The sequence below is a fragment of the Pygocentrus nattereri genome, chromosome 17, assembly GCF_015220715.1.
Source record: "Pygocentrus nattereri isolate fPygNat1 chromosome 17, fPygNat1.pri, whole genome shotgun sequence".
NCBI lineage: Eukaryota > Metazoa > Chordata > Actinopteri > Characiformes > Serrasalmidae > Pygocentrus > Pygocentrus nattereri.
Genome location: NC_051227.1, coordinates 2106282 through 2129534, shown reverse-complemented (window position 1 = coordinate 2129534; position 23253 = coordinate 2106282). Strand labels below are relative to the sequence as shown.

General features: G+C 38.3%; 1 protein-coding gene across 1 annotated transcript in view; it reads right to left on the bottom strand.

Moving 5' to 3' along the window:
• The window catches only part of zgc:172282 (leucine-rich repeat and fibronectin type III domain-containing protein 1-like protein), a 158273-nt gene that overhangs the window by 68369 nt on the left and 66651 nt on the right, over positions 1 to 23253 (bottom strand). Inside the window, exon 2 of the mRNA XM_017708869.2 lies at positions 19300 to 19502. The gene's annotated coding sequence lies outside the window, so the exon portion shown is untranslated. The remainder of the gene's footprint in view (positions 1 to 19299; positions 19503 to 23253) is intronic.

Genomic DNA, 23253 nt, shown 5'->3' with positions numbered 1-23253 from the left:
CATAGAAATACACCCAAGTGTGCAGTGCAGCGTATGGTCATCTTAAGTGGCGTGAGCAGAGCAAAATGAACACTGGCCATTTCGTGTGGTATTGCAGATGGCCCTCTGACACATTCTCGTGCAATTATGCCTCACTATGATCTGAAAAAAATCAAACATCCACTTGGATTAAGGGCCTTAGTCAAGCATGTCAGAGCTGCAAACATATCATACATAATGGGAATGATTTTCTTTCAACTGACCACCAAAGACTTGTCATTCGGACTTCACTCAGACACTATAATAGAGGCCACGTCACTTTCTTATGTCAAAAACGAGTGCATTTGTTTTAGAAACAGTAGGTGGAGCAAATTGCTAGGGCCAGAGAGAGCGAATGGCCTGAACTGACCACCACTTTTCCTGCTTGTACTCTAAATACTGAAAGGGAGTCGGTGATTCCCAGAGCTTATTTACCAAAAAGAGTCTGTTGACCTGCCCATGCTTGAAGAAAATTCCCTGGCCCTGGGGCTCTGGGCAGTCACAATGGAGACAGATTAGGGTATATGCTTTCCTTCACAGCAGCTTAGGCCCCAGGAGGGGAAAGCACACCAAATCCATCTGAACTCCTTCTCATGCCAGGAAAGGGAGTAATAAAATAAAATGGTGACCTTGCTCTCTTTATTACAATCAAAGCCTGTCAAGACTGATTATAAATTTTCCTTGGCAGGACTATTTTGCAGACTGTACTGCATTAATGCCCACTTTATTCCTAAGAGCTGCATTTGCTGCGGATTTGTTAAACCGCTAGAATTTGCTAGCAATAACAAAAGCATGCTGTAATTGAACATTAGCAGAGAGATTATAACAGAGGACGGGGCGATCTTTGCACTAGATAGCCACTAGGGTGCTCATGAGCCAGTGGCACCATGAAAATATAAGTTAGACATACTGTACGTGTTAATGATAAATAATCTATTCTGTTATATATTGGAATAACCTAATCACTATAACCTATAAGATTAAGATACACTTATTAGTCCCACAACGAGGAAATTTCACCTCCACATTTAACCCCTCCATGAAGTGAAACGCCACATACACTCTAGTGAGCACACACACACTACGGGGCAGTGAGCACACTTGCCCGGAGTGGTGGGCAGCCCAATCCGCAGCGCCCGGGGAGCAGTTGGGGGTTAGGTGTCTTGCACAAGGAAGGTCATGTGCTGTCGTCTCTGGGGATCAAACCGGCGAGGCTGGTTCTCTAACCTTCAGCCCATGACTGCCCCCTACCAATTGAAATAACAAGTTATTTCAATGCCTCTCCCTCCAATTACTGATATAATGGACTATTCTATATAACAACTGCATGAGAATAAACAGCCAAAGCTAACTAAAGACCACAAGTAATGCTAGTGTTATTGTTAGTATCGATAGCTCCAGTGTTGGAGTAATTACTAATAAAAATCTCAAAATGCATTGTAATTACCTTACCTATTACTTCTTGGAAAAAAGTAGTACTCTCTCTACTCATTACTTATACATTACTCAGTACCAGATGATCTAACTATACAAGCAGGTAATGTGTGTTCTTAAAACAAGCAAAATGATCTACCAATACTGTGAGCTAATTTTACTTCATAACATTACTCAAATAAATTGTCTAGTAATAAACCAAATACAATTAAATAAGTTAAAAAAAGTTAAGTTAAAATCTTATAATATTCTACCAACAATCTAGATACATCAATTAGATTTAAGATGACTTCATTTGTATATATTGGCAATGTATCATTTAATGCATTACAGATGCTTGCACCATTCAGGAGCCCAGAGTTTCAACTAATTTAAAAATGTAACAAAAAAAAGCAAGAATTCACATCTTTCCTTTGTACCCCATTTAACTACATGGTATGGTGACTTATTTTCTACATAAAGCAAGATAGCACAGTGCACAGCAGTACATGTGTATCTTTCCCACTCTGTTACCCTGAACAATTATTCAGTTCTGACTTCTTTCACTTACAGTTTCTGCACAATGAAATGGTTAAGCAAAGTCATTTACAGTGGTCTGATGTAAAATGCACCACTCTAGACAAACATAGAGAACTGTCCATAATGGTTGTGATGGGAACCAGACATCTGAAAAGTTTAATGCCTCTAAAAACTCTAAAAACAGAGTTATTGAATCGAATGGTTATGAAAGTGCTGTCTGATGTTTGTAACTCGTATTGTTTTACGACAGTTTTGAAAAGATTTTGCCCTAAAAGTTTTGTTTTGTTTTTTTATTCAAAGTGAGGAAATGGTGTTGTAAGTTTTGGTGTTTTTCGACACCAAAACAAACTGAATGTCAGGTGAGGTCAGAAATGTAGACTTTCAATGCAGAAGGAACTTAATTGAGAACCATTAGCCAACTATGTTTACACACAGAGGGTATTAGACCTCTGCATTTAACCCATCCGTGCAGTGAAACACCCACATACATGCACACTAGTGAACACACACACACACACTAAGGGGCAGGGAGTTGGGGATAAGGTGCTTGGTAATTGTCAGTCAAGGGGCTCGAACCGACGACCTTCCGGTCACAAGGTTGGTTCCCTAACCTCCAGCCCATGACTGCCCTGTATGTATGTAAATTGAATGTGTAGTCCGCTGCATAACTCATTACGAAATTAGATCTGTTTTTATGTAATTCCATTTGAATAACAGAGGAAAAAAATAAATAAATAATGCTCAACTTCTAAGGGGTAAATAGAATTTGTAAGCGATTTTTAAAAAACATTTAACTCTTGTGTATGTCAATCAGTGTCATACAGTGCCTGGCCTTTTAACCAGCCAATCACCAAAATGACATACTGAGACATTTGACATGACATGAGGAGTTAATGTCATCTGCCTGTCAATCATTAAACAATTTGGGAATAAAGCAACGTTTTCATCATCCCTTAACTGGAATCCTGCATAAGGACTAATTTGACAAACAAGAGGCCCAGTGGAACCTATTTAAAGCTACCAAGCTCTTTGAATCAGTGTGACTCAAAATGACTAGAGAAAAGAGCTGCCGGATATAGAGACACATGCTTATTAGAGCAAATATCTGTGGTCTCTTCTAGTCATCCATCTTGGGTACAATTATTCCTATTAGCTCATGTTGCTATGACAATATAAAATTAGGACTAGATTCATCATGCCATATTATGTGGGGCTTCATCATAACACTGGACCTGTGTGCAGGCCTCTCAAGAGTCAGGAGATTTATCTAAATATCTTTTCTTTTTTTTTTTGATGACCTACTTGAAGATGGCATACACTATATGGCCAAAAACTATGTGGACAGAATCTCCTAATTGCTGAGTTCAGAGGTTTCAGCCACACCCATTGCTACCAGGGGTATAAACTCAAGCACACATAATGTGTATAATCTAAAAGTCTATAATGCCCCTGGTTTAAGAATGTCACGCCTTCCCAACCTATTGAGCTGTAATGCTCAGGTGTCCATATACTTTTAGCCATATACTGAAGCTTCTACAAGAAAGCAATACTTCATGTTGTTTCACAGGCACAAAGACAACCTTAAAACAAAGCGCAAACTGAAGCTATAAATGCTGAATTCCTCCACTCGTTCAGGCTCTGTCTTTCACAAGGGCACACGTATACTTTAGAATCAATTTGAACACTTTTCTACCAATTCCATTATGTGACTTATTGAAGGTAGGCACAATAGAGAGGCAGATGAAAGCATTCATCAAGATGCATTTCGTGTCTACTACTTTGATAAACTGGCAATCAAAAGGTGTTAAAGAAGGACGCTGCATAGCAACTGCAGGTGTAAAGCAAGAGGTACTCACAATCCAAAGCATAAGGCTGAAGGTTCTTCTGAGGTGATCAACGCTTGGGTTGTGTAAAAAGCTTTGCTGACCTGAAAAACCTTGGCATGAACCTGGTTGCTCTATTGTGTTCAACAAAACCAGAATGGTCACAATCATCATGTAAACTGTCCACGATGAAATGTAAAGGCTAGCATTCCACTTCAGCATTTGTGCAGCACTTCTGACGCAGCAGGTGACGATACGGCTCAATATTGCAAAAGAAATATTAATCGATTACTTCTTAGCACTCGAGTACAGTTTAATTAAGTGCCATATGAATTACTCCACTGTTCACAAACTTACACATTATACATTACCACAGTTTATGCAAACAATAAAGTCTAGAATGCAAGAATGCTGAGAGAGAAAGACATTTACTGTAAGTAAATATGTGCTGCACTCAGTTGTGATTAAATGACATGAACAGTTTATCTTTGAAGCGGCATCATTTGTTCTTGGAACCATGCTGATGTCTAGCACTAGTAGTGGGTTCATCGGGTTTACCAATTGATTTTTTTTAAGGTTTAGTTTTGTCATTACTGCTATACCGGTATGGAAATGAGTGCAAGAAATGCAACTTACAAACAGTGCAAAGCCCTCACCTCTCATGTTGTGCATTGCAGCCTGAGGATGGTCCAGTTTATTGCCAGTCAGATTGTAATGAGTCAATGAGAGGGAAAATAGAGTAGGAGGAAAAGACAGGCTCTTTGGGTAAGCTATTAGCCACATGCCTAGCATGAGACCTTTCAGTGTGCACTGCCTATAGCACTCCTTGCTCATTCAGATGTTTCAGACGATGCTGCTGTCTCAGTCGACAAGGACAGAGTCTCCACAGCTAAACCTGATCATGTGAACAACTTGTAATATTTGCTCTAATTCCAGAGTTGTCTGACATTTGGAGGTTAAAGCTCGAGTGTAAGAGATGCTCATATGAGACGAATGGTATTTGGATGTAAAGCAACATTCAGAATCATTTTTGCTGTGAGAAACAGTTTTGCTGTTACTCAGAGAAACCGCTGTGGGCTTTACATACACTCACTTTTATCTCATTAGGGTTAGAAAGCAAAATTGACATATGTCAACATAATTCATTTCTATCTCATCCAATAAATGATTTAAGGTTTACTTAACTACAGTTAAACATGTTTCTTATTAAAAGTGAAGGGACATCAAGAATTATACATTGTTAATCTAGAAAAAAAAGTTTACTTAAGCATCCAATAGTTTCATTTTAAAACTATAAATAAATACCCTGTACTATGATTTATACCCAAACCATCAGTAATCTTTTTACACTGTAAAAAATGAGAAGTCTGCTCAACTTAAAAAAAATATAGTATCTGATTACATGGCTTTTCTTGAGTTGACTCAACTTGAGGACACCAAAGTTCTTACTTGAGTCAAAAATTGTCCCACTTACTGTTTCTATGTCTGCATCTCAGTTAGGTAAACAAAGCTGAGCTTTTTTTCTGCTCAGTTTCCCCACTAGCTGGCACGCCTTCTATCACACATCTCCATCTGGCATGTTCACCACTTGGGCTTCTGGATATGGACAGCTATGGTATTGCTGGGGTTCAAACTCACAACCTCCTGATGCTGGAATGAACTATTAGACAGTTCCCCCACACGAGACCATGCCACGCTTTAAAGTTAAAACAACAAATATTTTCTCCAGTCACATTTGTAGACACAAAGTCTGAGTTGTTGCATGTAGTGCAGTGGACTAAGCTGCCACCTGAACGGGAAGTTGTGAGTTTGAACCCAAGCAATGCCACAGTCATTCATAATTATGTACCCAAGAAGAAAAACCGTCTAGCAGGATTGTATGATGGAAAAAGTCTTAGCTAGTGGGGAAGTTGAGCTTGAAAAAAATAGTTCATTTTATTTACCTCAATGAGACACAACTAAAAAAATAAGAGAACTTTTGACTCAACTAAGAAGTTTGAGTTGTGTGAACCCTGGTGTCCTCAAGTTGAGTCAAGAAAAGCCATGTAATCAGTTGCTAAATCATTTTGAGTTGAGCTGACCTCTTATTTTTAACATTGTTTTACATTTTTGCCCTGCTTACACTGCTATCTAGCTCTACACTTTACAGCATGGTGCACAAGTACAATTCACAAACCTTATCAAAATCCAATAAACTCAAATTAGCGTTCAAGTAGCAATGATACTAGAGACGCTAGCTAGCTAGGAAATGCCTATGGACTGTATCTGGTTTTAAGATGGACATTTAAGATGTTATTGCCTCAAATTGGAGCTCTGAAAGATAGCTTGAAATGGAGTGTTGAAAGCTCTGACCATCGCCAGAGAGTTGGATGGGTTTCACAGACATGTGAAATGACCAACCAATAACACTGGCATTCAGCCAGATTTGTTTCCTTGAGACTCTCTGCTACTGTGTGTGGTTAACTAGCATTTAATAAACTTAATGAAATAAACACTTAATAAACTTTCTGTCAGACTGCCAAAATACAGTGGTAGCACTGGTGATTTCACTGGTCCTCACTGCTACTGGTTTTACAATTTCAGTGTGAAATCAGTTGGGGGAGCTCAGAAACCACACATCAGATTTAGCATCACTCATTTAGAATGATTTTTAAAAATGTTTTCATGGAAAAAAACTGAGCTCACTTGATGAAATAAAGCTGATGCCAATCAACTTGATGAGATGCAACGGCTGCCTCAATGGACATTAATGTATTAAACGACAAAATGTACTGACTTTCACTTAGACCAACATTATCATCTCAAACTACACCTCTAAAACAAGCCCAAGCTAAGCTTTAGTTAGTATTAGTATATATATATATATATATATATATATATATATATATATACTGGTATATTCTGGTGAAAAAGTTACTTCACAATGTTTTACGGTATTGTCATACTTGAATGAATTAGAACACTTTCCCAGATAGACAATTCCCAAACAGAGTACATTTTCACTCTAGCAATGAAAAAAGACAGAAGGGCCATTTTTAAGTGTTATATATGGGTTAGGGCTGAAGGCATTGATTGAAGGTAATTGGTCAAAATATTCATTTACATTTATGGCATTTGGCTGACGCTCTTATCCAGAGCGACTTACAATTTGATCATTTTACACAGGTAGGCCAAGGTGGTGTTAAGAGTCTTGCCCAAGGACCCTTATCGGTATAGTGTAGGGTGCTTGCCCTGGTCGGGGACTGAAACCCCGTCTACAGCATAGAAGGCAAAGGTGTTAACCACTACACTAGACAACCACCGTGACTTCAGTGGCTGCATATGAGCTCACACATCCAGTTCACTCTTTGGTTCTTTACACTAGAAGGAGTGTATGTGGTAGTATGTAGTAGTAGGTGATCATGAACAAAGAAATGCACAAGAATCAGTCAAACTTTCTGGTAAAATATTAGTATTTCTAGCAATGCGTCAAGTATGTATGTTGTAAATGCAGGAATCTACTGATGGAGACAAATGAAAACTGTGGCTAGCTAATGGCATATTTCCGCATTACTGTTTTTTTTTCCCCCCTCTCATTTCAGTTTCTCTGGCTCTCATTAACACTACTGATGAGCTGAACTTCAGAACATTAGGTACTCCAACATGAATAATGCTGTGTATTCTTGAGTGTTCCTGCATAATTATGGGCCTACAATGCAAAGAGAAAAATAAAAAGCAGTAAACAGCTCTAATCGACAGTGAACTTTGCAAGGGTCGCTCAAGCCAGACTGATTTTCTGAAAAACGTTTTTGGCTTGCAAAGGCAAAGCTGTGGCCTACTCACTAGGCAAAAGCACTGACAGCCTCCCATTCATGATGTGTGCATGCAGCTGTCCCTCTGGGCTACTCTCTTTGAAGTGATAAGACAAACTGTTTAAAGATATATGCAGCCCTTTTCAATGCAGGCTTTTATGCTGCCGGCTTCGTTTGAATACAGGGCTTTTCCCCCCACCTCAATATCTCCGTTGCTATAATTACGACTGTCTGGATATGGGCAAATCGATTTGAACATTTATGACAGATTGAAATTGAAAAGAAGTGAAAATGAAATGCAATGAAGGGATACCAAGCAAGACTGAAGGAGCCACGTTGTCTTATTTCCGCACTGCATATTTGCTAGTATTTGTTTTAAGGTAACAACCATAAAGTCATATTAGCATTGCCTGTCATCCCTGTTGGAATAGGAGTTAGGCAGTATAGCATGATTTAAGACTGTTCTGTGCAGTAGATGGCGTATCACTTAAATTAATGCATTATACATTTTTATCCAAGCTTTAAAAAACTTTAATTGAACACTACATTTTGTAAGCAGTATACATCTGAAATAAAGATACAGCCAAAATAACAAATAAATGTAATTAAAGGCACTTCAAAAGACAAGGAGAGTGATCTGTTACAAACACCTATCTGAAATAAATAAATAAATAAACAAACAAACAAATTGCTAAATAAATAAATGTAAGGATGAGTACTTTAATAATTGAGTATATTTAAGAAAGAGATACAGATAAACAATGAAACTCAATAAAATGCACAAAATACACTCAAAATATCAATCTAGAGAGATGAACTAGTAATGCATTTCTATGGCAATACTTAAAGTAATGAAAACTGAATAATGAATAATGATAATAAATAACTTTGTCTGTAGTTAACATTCCATATAGCAATTAAAGACCACGTAATAGTAAACTTTTGTTGCTGACAACCATAACTAATATATATATATATATATATATATATATATATATATATACACACACACACACACACACACACACACACACACACTCACCAGCCACTTTATTAGGTACACCTTGCTAGTAAAAGGTTGGACCCCCTTTTGCCCTCTCGAACCAGTCTGCCCATTCTCCTCTGACCTCTCACATCAACAAGGCATTTTCGTCCACACAACTGCCCGCTCACTGGATATTTCCTCTTTTTCGGACCGTTCTCTGTAAACCCTACAGATGGTTGAGCGTGAAAATCCCAGTAGATCAGCAGTTTCTGAAATACTCTGACCAGCCCATCTGGAACCAACAGCCACGCCACGCTCACAGTCACTTAAATTACCTGTCTTCCCCGTTCTGATGCTCGGCCTGCACTTCAGCAAGTTGTCTTGACCACCTCTACATGCCTAAATGCACTGAGTTGTGGCCATGTGATTGGCTGATTAGCTATTTGTGTTAACAAGCAATTGAACAGGTGTACCAGCATCTCCACAAACAAAAAGCAGGGATGGATTATCAGTGGTATTACCACAGGTTGCAAATGTAAGCAAATATTATTGTTCAACTGGTCCTAAATTGAGACATAAAAATAGCATACAGATTTAAAAAAGAGGGACGTGCACAGACTTTGGAGGCTTGTAGGAGATTATTACAAGGTATTGCATCATACTAAACATTTTGTGTAATCTGTTCTTCTACCATCTGAATAATAAGTTCACGTGTTATTTCAGCAAACACTACTCTCTGAAGCAACCCTGCCATGCTTCTGCATACCTCACCGATTCCAGCCAATTAAAGGCACATGGGCCTTTACTACAAGAACACTCTAAACATTGATGGTGTTTTTCTTACCTGTCTTCAGTCCAGTTGAAGTATCTGCCTTTTGAGTGAACGTTTCTCATAGCAGTAGACAGTATGTCTCATGTCAGTACTCCACGTTAGGTTACTTCGCACACTGGTTGCAAACATGCATTTGTCAGATCCTGCTAGTGTGGGTGCACACGGTTTTCTCTCTTCCAACTCGGCACATAAAAACCAGTACTAATGTCACCCCCTTGTGTATGTTTAGCATCCACTCACTCTGCACGAGTAAGCGCAAGTCATAAATGAATTAAGTCAGTACATCCTAAACATTATGTTCATTATTTCTATAAATTACTCAGTAAAACAAAATAGTATTTTTTGAGAGTGGCCGTAAAAAGTAATAATAATAAAAACAAAGAATAATATTGATTGACTCTGTGCACAGTACATAGCTGATATACTGATACAGACAAATTAACCATGAAATACAGTGAAACCAGCAGCACAGCATGACAAGGAAATTAAACTGTAGGTGTTCTTACAGGGTGTTCTACCATTAGAAACACAGAGCCCACCATCACTCAGCCTCTGAAAGTAAGGTCTACCTAGTCAGGCTTAAAGACATTAATTCAGCACTCCACAGCACACATAAATAGCTTGTCTCTAGGCCACCAATCCTCTCTCTCTACAGGTCACTTATTTATTTATCTCCCTAAGGTGCGCTTGCTAAGCCACTGATTTAAAGCCACATTATGTGATTTTTTTAGGGGACTGTGTTTGCATTGGCATTATTGCACATCATTTGTTCTTCAAGACAGTTATCTTTAGATTTCTCAAGATCCCCGAAACCTTTACTGTACCATATGAGTCAGTATGAAAACTTTGGTTCTTGTGGTTTATAAAGCATTTAAAGCCTCAAAAGATGCATCTTGCAACTGTTCTTGCATCTACATCACAGAATTAATACTACATTATCTGAATGTAAAGACACATAGGCTTAGATAATAGACAATAAATCACTTCGTGGTGGTCACATATTTATCAGCTTGAGGAAACAGTAAAGCTGGATGTACTGGCCAAACCTGCATTGTGCAAGAGTGGACCAGCTTACTCAGCAGATACTGCCCATTAATGAGTCTCAAGGTAGTAGGTCAGAAATCCTTAGCATGCTCTTCTGAACACTTTTCCTAGGATTTATTACTGTGCATCCATATATCTATAAGGCGTTACTGCTGATTTATACTTAGTTGTAAGTGAATACATGTGGAGCATAGCTTGCATAGCATCATGACAATCTGCAGAGCTGTGAGTCAAGAGAATGCTGATTGGCTGTCCGCTCGCACTGAGAGTGGACCTGAAACAGGACTAGTGCAAAATCGAAATGGAGAGGTTTAAGCATTAGTTGTTGGAAGTGACTAGGGATGTAAATGATTAACCAGTAACTGACAATAGTTCAGCCAATCTTAAAAAAAAAAAAGAAAAAAAAGTTGAGGAATGTTTATTGAAATGTTCATTTATGTTCCTTTTAAATTGAGCTAGTAATGAATGATAAATATCATTTTAGTAGCCCATCATTTGTACATTCCAGTCATTTCTTTGGCTTATTAATATTTAGTCGTATAATTTCAAACTCATTATCATTGGCGGTCCCTCAGTGTTTAATACAGTTTCAGGTTGTTAACTACACACTGCAAAAATGACTATCTAAGATCTAATATCTTAAATCTAGAAATCTAGTCAATAACTCGAATAGCTCACATTGTGAGACTGTTCGGAAAGAACATTATAGGATTATTTATTTAAACATTTTTTTAACCTATTTCTATACATATTTACATTTTTAAAGTAATTTTGTCTAGTGAAAGTGTTTTGTTCTACTGGCAGATCATTTCGCTTGTGTTGAATGTACAGAAATATGTGTAATCTTAAAATATTTTTACTTTTGTTTTTATTTTAGACACATTGTCTAGATTTAACTAGAGAAAGTGCTAAGATACAAGCCACAATTTGTCATTGTGGGTCATTTTCTTCAAATATAAACATTACAGAAAACATGCCCTTTCCATGCACTCGGCACAATGCTTGTTCAATCGTTTTGCATACAGATCAGTTTTGATCTACTGTATTTATTCTTGACTTCATGTAATGTATAGTCCACATTTTGCATTTGACTGGCTTTGGTCAGTGAGCCACAGCCAAGTGGAGTGCATCATATGGAGATTTCAAAGTGGAAGTGCAGCGCCGCCAAAATGGGCACAAATTGGCTTTAGGGAGGTTGCCAGAGCCAGTCGGAGTTTCTGATTCAGAGACGTTCACAGTGGGAGTGTCTTTTGGCAACTTTGAGAGACAGGAAAAATAAAAGAAATGCAACCTGACAACAAACACAGAAAAACAAAAACACAGATGAAGTTCTAAAATATTCAGCAGAGTGATTGTGGCATCATGATGCAGAGAATGAAAAAACTACTTACTTATATTTTTAGACTTTTTTTGTTATAATTTTTAGTGGTATAATTGTCTTTTAATACCACGGCATACTTTTTTTTTTTTTAGCAAAAACTGCAAAAATAAATAAATAAACAAATTTGTGTGCTGCTGTGCTTTTATGGGTTAATTTACTAATATAGTTTGTAGATATATTTATTAAATGAGCTGACTTTGGGCTGGGGATATATATAAATAACTAATAATAGTTAAATTAGCCGACTTTGTGCTGATTCTTGGGACATATAACATAAAAAGTATGCAAAGGTGGAAATGTCTCAATGTAGGTCTTAAATGGTTAAAATAAAACACATTACAACAGAAATCATTTGACGTGTGTACAGTACGTCTGCATGGCATCTTTCTTTACTTTCAAAAGATGATGTGTGGGTTAAAACGTCATTCATGTATCTTACACCCATCAGATGCTTATACAGAGGCTGACAGAGGGAGTAGAAGAAATTAAACATAGAATATAAACCATCATCCTCAACATAGTTCTTAACATTTCATATTTTTTAATCGGATCTAGAATACTGTCCAGATGTTGGTCCAAAATTGGAAACTGAAGAAGGAAGAAGGAAGAAGTGCTCCCAGATGTGATGTAAGAAATGCAATCTGCCTGTGCACATTATCAACTGTCACTGACTTCTGCTATTTTGTTATTCTTAATGATCTTGGCTCTGCATATGCATGTCATCGCTGTCAGAACACAACCTTGTGCCTTCATTTTTTTCCATTTTTTCTTTTTTTTTTGACAAACGGTTTAATAGAAAAATTCCAAAATTGCTGGGGAAAAAAATCTTGTTACAAAGATTAGGATCTTTTTTGCTGCAACAGCATCTGCACAGCCAGGAATACTGGTAAGAACTGTTTTAAGCAGTTTCACACTCCAAAGAAACGATTCTAATAGCTGAAAAAAAGCTACAAATAGTGTTATAATTATAATTACCTTCGACACCTAATGCTAATTTCTGTTGTGATAAAAGGTAGTGAATACCATTTTTCACCACTTTTCTAAATGCACTTTATTCTTTGACTGCATATTCTGAATGCAGAACTCCAGCATCTTTGCAATATTTTATTTTTACCACGGGCAGAAAAATGGTTAACTGCTTTCGTCCAACAAAATCCATCCATACATCCGTTTTCTCCGTCGGAGACGTCCAGGGGGGTGCCGGAGCCTATCCCAGTGGTCATCGGGCGGAAGGCAGGATACACCCTGGACAGGTCGCCAGTCCTGTCCAACAAAATCACCTTCAAAATTCAGACTAAAGGCCTGAGAAAATTGACACATCGCTTGTTTGTCTCTTTGCCAGTGATACAGGTTAGAGTTTGTAGTGAACTGCGGTGCTGCTGGGATTTTCAAACCCATGACAATCTCATGTGTATACAGACTGGTCCTCCATCCAAAACACGTCCAGAAAAAGAGGGAAAAAAGAAATAAAGAAAGAGCTACATTTGCTCTTAGTTGCAGTAAGCTAAGGGATGAAAACATTGGACACTGGAGGCCTAGAAAAAACACTGGCTGGTCTGATGAATCCCAATTACCATCTGTTCCATACTGATGGAAGGACAAGGAAAATCGCACGAGTCCATATGTCCATCACATGGAGCATCAACATTGTAAGCTGCTGGTGGTTTGATAGCGTACTTTCTTCAAAATAAAGGTACCAAAATGGATTATGAAAAACACTGGAGTATTTATAGAGCCTTGACATCTTTAAAGAGCCTTGACATCTTTAAACATTCCCTAAAGATGCTTCAAGGTTCTTTAAAAGAATTCTCCAGTGACTTTGCAGTGCTTTAAAAGAATACTCTGGTGTTTTTAACAGTTTGCAGTGTGCTAGTAATTGTTTACCACAGACAATAACTTCAGACTCAGTAAAAGAACAGAAAACTATGTTGGCTTCTATTATAATTGTATTTTAAATTCAACACATTTCATTTTCTGTTCAGGTAAAATCTTTAAAATTATGGTCTTTGGTAACTGATCATAAGCTAAAGTAGATGTGTCCTTTACCCCAAGAAAAAAACCATGAGGTTTGACTGTGGAGAGTAAATAGACCTTGCTAGGAAGGAGCAGAGCTCAGCTAAGGTCCCACAGTCTGTAGAAAGAACGGAGCAGGTTGATGCTGTGTTTTCATGCTGAGATTTAGAAAATGATAAATGAGTGTCAATCCATGATTCAGTGAATATTTGGTGCTTAACCAGGACATCTCACAACCAGTGATGGCATTCAGAGAGCAAACATTACCACAGCGACAGAATGAAAAACTGGCCATGATTCGAGTTTTGATAAACACTTTCATTTATTTGAGGTGGAAAAAAGGCATAAATATCTAAGATCCCTTTGCTGTGGGATGAATGCTGTGTTATAAGACCATTTATTTTAACATTTTTATCAGTATTGAAGCCATAAATCGGGGGGTGGGGCCTTGTTTCTAAGTGGTCTGGAATTTGAGGTACGCCCCTGCTATACACATATCACATCTAAAGTGATCTGTCCTGTATTTTAAAGTAACTAGTAGACAAAATTGTCAGATTAGTCAAATATGATGAGTTAATAGTACACTTTATAAAAGTCATTTTAAAGAGATGTTCTTTTTGACTTTGGCAGCCTAACATTTCTCTCTCTCTCTCTCTCTCACACACACACACACACACATGCACACGCACACACACACACACACACACACACACACACACACACACACACACACACACACACACACACACACACACACACACACACACTCACACATCTTTTAAGCCACTTCTCCTTTTGGGTCGTGGGGGGAACTAGAGCCTATACTGATATATATATACTAAAATACAAACCCTGATAAAATACAAATACTATATATATATAGATAGATATAGTATTTGTATTTTAGGGTTTGTATTTTAGTGCTGTTTCTCTAGAGGAGCATTGAACCATTAAAGGTATTTTAACTTGAGAATTGGGTGCAAAAACTTCACTGGGGTATCCAACAGATGAATTTGTTCCTCTATTTCCATGCTTTGCTATTTTAGAAGATACTGTCACTAAATGCACCTGTAATTGATATTTCTGTGAGGCAGGTGAACAGTCATATCTTCATTTATGCTTATTTCATATTAAGGTCTTCACAACAGAACTCCGAACAATAGCCTGCTGGAGAATTTTTAACTTTTTTTGTGTCAGAATCACAAACGACTTGATGCCTTTCTTCTCTGTGTTTATTGCTCCAAGAGAGAAACGTCAGAGCAATGTGCTGAGTGCACCCTTCATTTTGGTCAGAGCATGTTGTGTGATGTCGACTTGGTCTTTGAAGTTCTCCTTGACATTTGGTGAGATCATCTTGAACAGATGAGTTGCTTCACATTGTTGGTCCATGGAATGCCAACAATTAGCGAGTGGCATCTCTTTTTTGTGCGTGTCTAACTAAAACGGCTTTTCTTCAACAGCTGTTGTTTTGTGAGGAACTTGGAGCTGCTCAGGAGAGATTCTTCTTTCTCGGTTTAGATGGGCAAAACAAAAGCCAAAACTTGCCCGGGGATATTGACTTTTGTTTTTTTCCAACTGCGAGTTTTTCAGGAGTGTCAGGTAGTAGATGTACACTACCAGTCAAAGGTTTAGACACATCTACTTCAATATGTCCTACATGTTCATATATTTCTCCTTGGTGCTTTACAACAATTCTCTTTTGCATGCCTTACATACAGAAACTATGACCAACGTGTACAACATTCTTGCAGTACATATTGAGCAAAATTAAACCATACTATTATACTCTTCCACTAACCTATGAACTTCTGTTGATGCAACAACCAGCATGCAAACGGTTATCTCAGCAGCACAATCATGCAAAGAAAATTATGATGTGTCTTTCATCAATTATCTCTTAATGACTTGATCACTATAATTCAGAGTGGCTTTCACAATAGGCTGCTGTCATTAGTGTCAGACTGTGACATCTGCTTTATTGCCACTGACCTAACGCATATTCACAGATGTAATTAGAGTGAGCTCTGTAATAATGCACTAGTTCTGGTCAGTTTATTTCAATGCAACAATTGTGTCTAACCCATTTTCTGATGTGTCTGTGAGCTTCCAGCTGAAAATGCATCTGAAGCCTTGTCAGTAAACTCTGCTGTACTCACCATAAATTTTCTCCAGGGTGTAACCAACCATGCCTGCTGTGTGACATAGTGAGCTTAGGCATAAGGAATACATAAAAAGTTAATGAAGTTTCCAGATCCTTGAGAAAACAACATCTTGGTGTTTCACTGATGCTCGCCCTAATTAGAGCAATGCCACATGGGTGCCCATAAGAAAATAAACTTGGCTACAGAATGACTGAGTGGCGGTGTCCAAGCTACTTGAGTCTGACACAACTTGTCCCACTGGTGTATGTGTAACGTTAGCCTGATTTCCCAGCAGTATGGTCAAAATGCCACTTAAATGGTGGGCCACCCTGCTTCACCAGCTGCCACCCCCAATGCTGCCATACAACCCTCTCAGCTCCAACTCAGTCATGTGTGTGAAGCTCTCAGCTGCTCAGGTGGACCAGTTAGGCCAACAGCAGCCTGACACAATTCGGCTGGTTAGCATGGGCGACCTCACCGACCCCACTGTTATTTGTCTCAGCTGCCCATGTCCTGATAAGACCCTTGAGTGCTGGCCAGCTTTTATCTGACAGAAAAGTGAGAGAGGCAAGAGAACTCATCCAGCCTCAACTTCCCCCTACACTGAAGATATGGGGAGCTAGGCTGGAATCGGTTCTTTTCCTCTTGACTGTGGAGGGGTTTTTATTAGTTAAGAGTGCTTTGCTATATATATATATATATATATATATATATATATATATATATATATATACACACACACATACATCTAGGCTTGAATATCACAGTTATGCCCTCTTTCCTAAGAGGATGCTAAAATAACACAGGATCTGTACCAAAAGAAACACAGTGCCATTAGACTCAAACATCTTGTTGCTGCACAGTTTGTGTTAGCCACACTTTTGTCAGTCCAACAGTGACACTGAGGTTTTTTGAAAAAATAACATATGGTTCTTCAATATTTTAAAGGACCCTTCACCTCACATTAAACAATACCATATAGTTTTTGGCTCTGGCAATTATTTTGATGCCAGGATTTAACCATCGTTCTTACTTTGCCTTGTCTGGACCAGTTTCCCAAAGTAGCCTAGCCTCTCTGAGACTGAAAACATCGGCTTTCACTGTATTTTCACAACAGAACTACTTACAAATGATCAAGAGAAGCTCCCTTCCCATTAGCAGTCACATATTATCCATCACACTAGCAGTAGGGAGCCATCCAGGGCTGAAGCTAAAGTGAATATGGGATTATACAGTAAAACCAGAAATGGACTATGTGGTGTGGAGTGTGTCCATGAAATCTGTAAGTAACCCTAACAGCTTGCTGATTGTATTGAGTCTAATAGAGAATTGAATGAGACTATGGCTAGCACACTTTCTAGTCACATGCAGGCATAATGTATGAGTTTCAGTCAAATGATTGAAACAAACCCAATGACTTGTGTTACGGCCCAGAGCACATTCTGTGAAATAGATGCCTTAAGATCTAAAAGCAAAGCTACAATGTCTATCATCATAACTATGACTAATGACTGTGCCAGTGGTACTTCTATGATGAAGAGTAATGACAAAACAAGAAATAATAGTCATTATTTCACACTTTCCTCATAAAAACTAATTTGAAATATGTAAATTTTTAGATGAAAACCACTCAGAGTCAGAATATAAGTCAGGACAGAATATAAGTCCAAGTCAATATTTGCATAAAGCATGCTACTCATAGAGAAGCCTGAATAATAACACCATCTTAGGCACTGAAAAACAATATCACACTCAAATCAAATGTGACTCATTTGTGAATGTAAACCATGTTCATAAGACTTATTTACAATCACAATTTAAATAGGCTGGCAATCACAATCTGAATGTGGACATAATCCAGGAAATTAGGTCTTAGCTAAACATGTCTGTCTCTGAAATGAGCTTTATTAAAAATAAATAAATAAATAAACAACACAAGTGATGTAGGCTTTCCCCTGATAGTCATTTAATATTGAAATTGGCGTGGCTTTGCCTGTGTATAAGGGTAGATGGACAACAGATAGATATGCAATATCCTTCACAACAACCTTTTGTTCTTGTTTCTCACAAAATAAATTCCATACAGATTCCAAGTTAACACTTCTGTCTTCCCACACATAAGAACTTCCACTTTTTCCATCTGTATTACAGCATAATCTGGCTTAATTTCTAGGTGACTGTATTTGCTCAGAATGAGGACGACAGGTGGAGGCAGAATAGTGTCAAATTCAGACATTCCTGAGGATTAGGGTTAGGAATCGTTTGAAATTCAGAGATTCCAAGTCTCATCTTTTTCAATGCTGAGAAGCAATAGTCACATTCACAAAGGGCGTCTTTAAGCTTTGATTCTATTTTTACTGCTTGCTAGAAGTCGGGGTGTGCATTATTCAAAAAATATTCAAATACTACTGCACGCCAGATGCATCATGCAGACAGTTTTGGCGTCTTACTATTACTGTACTATATTAAACCCAGCCCCAGAGCACAAATCTATAATAGATGATTTCACAAGTGTGTTAATCTAAATCTTTATTTAAGATAAATAGAAAAATGCTAATCATTTGTTTTCACCTCAGCTGATGTTACACTGTGTTTAGCTAATACCAAATGTGACAAACTGATGGTAAAAATGTTATTCCATTAAATCTATATGAGGGGAACATTAAATGAACTTAAACGAGCTTCTTGTTTATCAGCGTTTTTCTGTGGTGCATCCTATGTGCTACAGCTGTGCTTTGCATTAAACACTAGAGACACTGCATTGAGATGTGCTGCTTCTCTTCTATTGTGCAGTAGTCTTTTAGCTTTTTAGAAGTCTTTCTGTCTTTTAACTAAACAGCTCAAAAACTAAACTCCGACCAAAACATCACATGCAGGTTTTACAATGACCTCGAGTGGAAAACTCTGATGGAACCTCATAATACTTCAATATAAGAGCATATAGCAATAAAGAGAAGCCAATTTGCATATCAGAAATCTAACATACTATTAAATGTTTTAAACATTCATAGTTATTCAAACATTCATAGCTTATTCCTAGCTAGATGCATGTTCAAAATGAGAATTTTTAACTCACAGCTGGTTGTAAAAACCCAAAAGTTGCACGGGAGCTTAGGATCAAGGTTTTCTTTATAATAAACAAACAAAACATAGTTTATACTAAACCATTGCACACTCTCAAAATAAAGAATAGGAATGGTTTAGTAGAATCAAACCATGTTCTCCTGATTGCTAAAAAGAATTAATGAACTAAAAACACTTCCCTTGCAGAACTCATTACAGCTGACTACATCAAAACTACAATGAAGTCACTCCTACCTCAGTGTGGAAAGTGTGGACTGGCTGGAGAAGCTCATGAAGGCTCCACTGGTGGTGAGAGAGTGGGGGAGTGGTGTGGAATCAGACTGCTACATGTGGACTTGCTGGCAGATGGAAGTGTGTGGAGAAGCACAGGAGCAGCAGAAGTTGATGGTTCTCAGAGCCAGGAGGCACTGCCCTGATGGATCTGGAGCTCCATCCACCTGTGGAAAAAGAAAGAGGGATGGACATCAGCATGAAACAGCAAGTATGCCTACAGTAGTGGTAGACCAGCCAAGTAGTAGTCCAGAGGACTAGGGCTAGGCAGTATAGATAATATTGAATGCCAACTTCCTAGTTTAGCTTATGGCAAATGTAGACAGGGCCAACTTCCTATGAAAGCAAAGGTCTAATGAGTCTATAATTTTTAGTGCATATTTATTCAATAGATTAATGCTTGTATTCCTACTCTAGTAGTATAACAATTCTACTTGCTTCACTGTTTTGGATGGAAACAAAAGGGGTAAATTCGTGGCCTGGCTAATCAATTGTTTTGTCCTCTGTGATACGGATGTAAATATAGCTAAGCGATATTTATTAGTGATGAGTGATATTGGTTAGGACGTCAAGAGCTGAAGACAAGTCAGAATATGTTGAATCATCTATCATAATTTACAAAGAGAAATCAACCAATTATGTTTTGATTTTCAATAGGTAGAACCAGTTTTGGGAGAAAAAATGTGACTGTGACTTGTCAGAGGGTTCTACTGAAAGTCACTGTGAAACTGCTATAAGGTAAAACATTAGACAGTATGTCTGCCATAAGCTTTAATTAAATATAGGATGTCTTTTAGAAGCTTTAAATGTCTCTATTTAATCTAGAACTGCCAGAAATTGGGAATCACCAATAGCTTAGCACTAACAAACTAACAGAATCCCATAAGGATGAATCCCATAAGGAAGGCAAAAGTTAGCATCATTGTAGTGGTGGGTTTTTTCCTACAGGTTTTAACCAGGTTTTGACATAGAAGGCCTAACTCTAATAGCTGCAGATTGCCACTGATATCCAGTCATAGAAGACCAGGTTTATCTGCTTGAATAAGGAGAGACATTCAAATATGTATTTGCAAATCAGTACTGACAAAACGGGCTGGAGGTTAGGGAACTGGCCCGGTGACCGGAAGGTAGTGGGTTCGATTCCCGGTGCCGACATCCATGACTGAGGTGTCCTTGAGCAAGACACCTAACCCCCAATTGCTCCCTGGGTGCCATGCATAGGGCTGCCCATCGCTCTGGGCTAGTGTGCTCACTGCCCCCTAGTGTGTGTATGTGGTCTTTCACTTTTCACATTTGTGGGATTCAAAAATGATCACTTAAATAACTTTGACATAACACAAAACGTGTTTCTAGAGTTAGCATGTGCACAATGACGGGTCTATTCATGCTGAAATGTTTCAAGCTACCCCTTTCATATTGAAATATCCTCATGTAAACCCAGAACGGTGAGCATAATTACATATAGCAAAATGGTTTATGCTGTAAATTGAATGTAGTTGTGCATAAAAGGTTTATGCAACTGGTGTCTGTCCTCACTAGAATAGGCTGATAGCTCAGCAGAGAGCTAACAGGCTTCACCAATAATCAGAGACAGGTTTTAAGTTCAGGCATTTAGGCTGCCATGATATGTGAATATACCCTACTGCAAGCTCGGTGCTATATATCCACAATATAAAGGAATTGACGTCATCCTGTACAGGCTGACTGCTGACCGATGTTCCAAAAAGAAAAAGATCTGTGTGGGTACTGAGAGCTGAGGAAACATTTGGAACATGAGAAACGGGGACCTTCAAACTGTCCTAGAAGTGTCACATGTGTGACAGGCTTTCGAATGTTCCAACCAACACTTCTTGATAATGCAGCAGCTAGCGTATATATTTAGCTCCTTTGTTTTGGAAAATCCATGTAATTGTTTCAAATGTTCCTTGCTCAGTGGTTTTCTTCACCTGCGTCTTGCTTTGCTAGTGGTTAGTGTATTCTCACACTGGATTGCAACACAGTTACTATTCAATTTTATTACATTCTATACTAAAACAATGTCAGCGCAAGCGATTCCTGAGTCACGTGAACTGGCAGAGTAGCTTCTATTTTCAACATTTTAATTACTCATTCATGAGTGACCTCTCCCTAGGAGCTTTGTGCAAAGTTAAACTCCACAGTGACTCCTAAAGCAGTCCGACTTTCTGCCTGCTCACTCAGGCTTTGAACTCTTTATTTATTTTTATTTTTTTGGATGTGTGTGTTTTGCAAGCATATCCTCACAGGACCTGGGCTCATTTGCATTTTTACCTGTAGAAACCCAGATCCAGATGGAAAACAGTGTGGAGTCATATGAAAATACTCTCAGGCCCCTTGGCGATGGGAGGAAAGTAAAAGCAAACAAAGAAATGCTGTGTAATTTTATGTAAGCTTTGGACTGCGATGCATTGTTAACTGGTATTTAAAGTAGGGCTGCTAACCGACATTACTGATAAGGTCAACAATCAAAAAATCTTATCGATTGGCTGTCATGATGACATTTGCACTTCCCATTCACAGCACGTGAATGAAAGACGGATGACACAAAAGGAGAGACTACAGTACAATACGCACAACTACCTATTCAGTACTGTACATACACGGTACAGTACAGTACGCACAACTAAAAAAGTGAAAAATATGGGAAAGCTTTACTTTAACATCATCCGAAAAGAAGCTTTCCTGTAAAATGTATAGAATTAAGTTCATGTTTGAAAGCAAAGAAATGGCAAAAGCTCCACATACTGAGTAAACCTGAAGTCAAAAGCTGCAGCATGCTGTGTATTGGTGATGCAAAATAAACACTGTTGACTGAAGCAATGAGCTGCACCTTCGTCTAAATTGCATGGCTAAACCACGCTTGGGTATAGCGGGTACTGTGCTAAGGTACACAAACCTCTATACTTTCTTTCTCCGCATTCTGGGGTTTTAGGTCCATGAAAATGCTCTCCAGGCTGGACAGCATCACAAAGTTCTTGTAGAATCAAACAACATCCATATGAATATGGCACATGAAGGCCATATAACATTTCTTCATAAGACCATGAAAGTAGACATCCTGTGACTTATTGATCTAGAAGTACAAAGCAGGGTAGGTGTGTCACGCTTGGCCCCTCCCAGTGCTGTCCATGCATTCATGTTTTGGTTTAGCCCCCTCGTTTTGTGACTCCGCCCCTGATTGTCTCCACCTGTTTTCCACCTGTCCCTCGTTTTCCATTTGTATTTAAGCCCTTGTGGTTGCTGGTTGTTGTGTTGATGGTTGCTTTGTTTGAATCTTTGTTGGTGTTTTATGCCATGTTAGATGTTCTGTTTGTTCTTTTTGTTTGATTCTGATTTGTCATGTCTGCTCCCCGATCTATCTGTATTGGCTCTATGGCCCTGGACTGCCTTGACCCTGATTTTGGAAATCTCCGCATATGCGTCCGCCTCCTCGCTCCTTATTACAAGGTGTTTGATTAATTTGTTGAAATTGTGTATTATGTGAAATATTTGGTTATTGATAGACTACTGGCCATGTGTTTTTTTTTTTTTTTTTTTTTTTTTTTTTTTTTTTCTTTTCCCGATTTAATCAATTAGCTGAAGCCAGCCAGCTTGGATGATATACAGGTATTTACATAGAAAATTCTATTTTCATACCTAAAGATGCTCTAAATTCAGACAACCAAATCCTGCACAGATCACTAAAATAGTAGGGTATGGCAGAGGTGAGCTGGTTTGTGCTGGAAGAGCAGCATCAAAAGTAACTCCAGCTTTCTTGCTTCTAGTCACAAGGCTTCAATCACAGATGTGATACTTAAAGAAATGCAGTTTTTGGCAAACTAAAATATTAGTTTGGGGTGGTTTTACTCAAACATGATTTTCAGCTTCTGTTTCAGTCCAGAATTTTCTTTTTGTGGTGCC